Source organism: Arachis ipaensis, chromosome B5 (genome assembly GCF_059453495.1).
Source record: "Arachis ipaensis isolate K30076 ecotype BB chromosome B5, ASM5945349v1, whole genome shotgun sequence".
Lineage (NCBI taxonomy): Eukaryota > Viridiplantae > Streptophyta > Magnoliopsida > Fabales > Fabaceae > Arachis > Arachis ipaensis.
In genome coordinates, this window is record NC_142440.1 from 111,257,756 (window position 1) to 111,261,164 (window position 3,409).

At 33.6% G+C, this 3,409-nt stretch overlaps 1 non-coding gene across 1 annotated transcript; it reads right to left on the bottom strand.

The window, feature by feature from the left end:
* Positions 1 to 3,011: 3,011 nt before the first annotated feature.
* On the bottom strand, positions 3,012 to 3,119 carry LOC148565375 (small nucleolar RNA R71). The gene has a single exon (XR_015885445.1). It is a non-coding gene; the product is annotated as a small nucleolar RNA R71 (small nucleolar RNA).
* Positions 3,120 to 3,409: the final 290 nt, after the last annotated feature.

Here is a 3,409-nt window from a genome sequence, read left to right on the forward strand (position 1 = left end):
ATTATTCACTGAGAGGATAAGATGAAGCCATTGACAAGGGTGATGCCTCCAGACGATTAGCCGTGCCGTGACAGGGCATTGGATCATTTTCCCGAGAGATGACCGAAAGTAGCCATTGACAGTGGTGATGTATCACATAAAGCCAGCCATGGAAAGGAGTAAGATTGATTGGATGAAGATAGTAGGAAAGCAGAGGTTCAGAGGAACGAAAAGCATCTCCATTCGCTTATCTGAAATTCCTACCAATGATTTACATAAGTACCTCTATCCCTATTCTATTTTGTTATATTAAATTCAAAAACACCATTATCAATTTATATCTGCCTAACTGAGATTTGCAAGGTGACCATAGCTTGCTTCATACCAACAATCTCCGTGGGATTCGACCCTTACTCACGTAAGGTATTACTTGGACGACCCAGTGCACTTGCTGGTTAGTTGTATCGAAGTTGTGAACCATGGTATTGGCACCATGTTCTTGGCGCCATTGCCAGGGAAAGAAAGAGCCATGAATTTTACATAATTAAAGTGTAATCACGATTACGCGTACCAAGTTGCTCACATTGCCAGGGATTGTTCGAGTTTGGACAACTGACGGCTCATCTTGTTGCTCAGATTAGGTAATTTTCTTTTCGTTTTGTTTTCAAAAAAAATCTTTCAAAAATATTTTCAAAAATCTCTTATCTGTTTTCGAAAAAAAATAAAAATGTTTTCAAAAATTTAATTCAAGATTTTTAAGAATGAATTCTAGTGTTTCATGAAGCATGTAAAGCCTGGCTGGCTGTAAAGCTATGTCTAAATTCTTTTGGACTGAGGCTTCCAAACCATCAGAGGTAAGTCACATACTTGATAAATGATGAGCAGCAATTTGTTATCAAGAGCAATATACTCTGGTGTTACATGCTGAAGCTTGGCTGGCCATTGGCCATGTCTAGTGTTTTGGACTGGAGCTTTCTTTGAAAGCTTGGCTGGCTAGTGAGCCATGTCTAATTCCTGGACTGAAGCTTTAGACTGAGAATGCAAGATTCCTGGAATTCATATTAAAAATTTTGGAATCCTTATTTTCCTTTTTCATATAATTTTCGAAAAAAAAAAAGATCCAAAAAAATTAGAAAATCATAAAAATCAAAAATATTTTTGTATTTCTTGTTTGAGTCTTGAGTCATGTCATAAGTTTGGTGTCACTTGCATATGCATCTTGCATTTTTCGAAAATATCATGCATTCATATGTTCTTCATGATCTTCAAGTTGTTCTTGGTAAGTCTTCTTGTTTGATCTTGATGATTTTTTGTTTTGTGTCTTTTCATGTTTATCATATGCATTCTTGAATTCTTAGTGCGTAAGCATTAAAGAATTCTAAGTTTGGTGTCTTGCATGTTTCCTTGCATTAAAAATTTTTCAAAATTATGTCTATGATGTTCATCTTGACATTCAAAGTGTTATTCGTGTTCATCTTGACATTCATATCATTCATGCATGCATTCATTGTTTTGATTCAAAATTTTCATGCATTGAGTCTTTTTGTTGTTTTTCTCTCTCATCATAAAAATTCAAAAATCAAAAAAATATCTTTCCTTTTTTTCTCTCATCAAATTCGAAAATTTGAGTTGACTTTTTCAAAAAATTTTAAAATCAAATTGTTTCTCATGAGTCAAATCAAATTTTCAATTTGAAAATCTTATCTTTTTCAAAAATCAAATCTTTTTCAAAATTTTTAGTTATTTTCGAAAATTCCAAAAATCTTTTTCAAAAATCTTTTTCTTATTTTTATATCAAATTTTCGAAAATAACATAATCAATTAATGTTTTGATTCAAAAATTTGAAGTTTGTTACTTGCTTGTTAAGAAAGATTCAAACTTTAAGTTCTAGAATCATATCTTGTGATTTCTTGTGAATCAAGTCATTAATTGTGATTTTAAAATCAAATCTTTTTCAAAAACAATTTCTATCATATCTTTTCAAAAATATCTTCTTATCTTATCTTTTTCAAAAATTTGATTTCAAAATATCTTCTCTAACTTCCTAACTTCCTATCTTTTCAAAATTTGTTTCAACTAACTAACTAACTTTTTGTTTGTTTCTTATCTTTTTCAAAACCACCTAACTAACTCTCTCTCTCTCATTTTCGAAAATATCTTCCCCCTTTTTCAAAATTTCTTTTTAATTTATTAATTATTTTAATTTTTAATTTTTAAATCTTAATTTTCAAAAAAAATACTAACATTTTTCAAAAACTATTTTCAAAAATCACTAACTCCTTTTCAAAAATAATTTTCGAAAATTCCCTCCTTCTCTCTCATCTTATTCTATTTATTTATTCATCTACTAACATCTCTTCCTCACATCATCACCAAATTCGAACCCCCTCCTCTATCTGTGTTCGAATTTCTTCTTCTTTTCTTCTACTAACAATAAGGAACCTCTTTACTGTGACATAGAGGATTCCTCTTCTTTTTTTTTTCTCTCCTCTTTCTTATGAGCAGGGACAGAGAAAAAGGCATTCTTGTTGAAGCTGATCCAGAACCTGAAAGGACTCTGAAGAGAAAATTAAGAGAAGCTAAATTACAACAATCCAGAGACAACTTGATTGAAAATTTCGAACAAGTAAAGGAGATGGCAGCCGAACCCAACAACAATGCAAGGAGAATGCTTGGTGACTTTACTGCACCTAATTCCAATTTACATGGAAGAAGCATCTCCGTTCCTGCCATTGGAGCAAACAACTTTGAGCTGAAACCTCAATTAGTTTCTCTGATGCAGCAGAACTGCAAGTTTCATGGACTTCCATCTGAAGATCCTTTTCAGTTCTTAACTGAATTCTTGCAGATATGTGATACTATTAAGACTAATGGAATAGATCCTGAAGTCTACAGGCTCATGCTTTTCCCTTTTGCTGTAAGAGACAAAGCTAGATTATGGTTGGATTCTCAACCCAAAGACAGCCTGAACTCTTGGGATAAGCTGGTCACGGCTTTCTTAGCCAAGTACTTTCCTCCTCAAAAGCTGAGCAAGCTTAGAGATGATGTTCAAACCTTCAGACAGAAAGAAGGTGAATCCCTCTATGAAGCTTGGGAAAGATACAAACAGTTGACCAAAAAGTGTCCTTCTGACATGCTTTCAGAATGGACCATCCTGGATATATTCTATGATGGTTTATCTGAGCTATCAAAGATGTCACTGGACACTTCTGCAGGTGGATCCATTCACCTAAAGAAAACACCTGCAGAAGCTCAAGAACTCATTGACATGGTAGCTAATAACCAGTTCATGTACACTTCTGAAAGGAATCCTGTGAGTAATGGGACGCCTATGAAGAAGGGAGTTCTTGAAGTTGATACTCTGAATGCCATATTGGCTCAGAATAAAATATTGACTCAGCAAGTCAATATGATCTCTCAGAGTCTGCA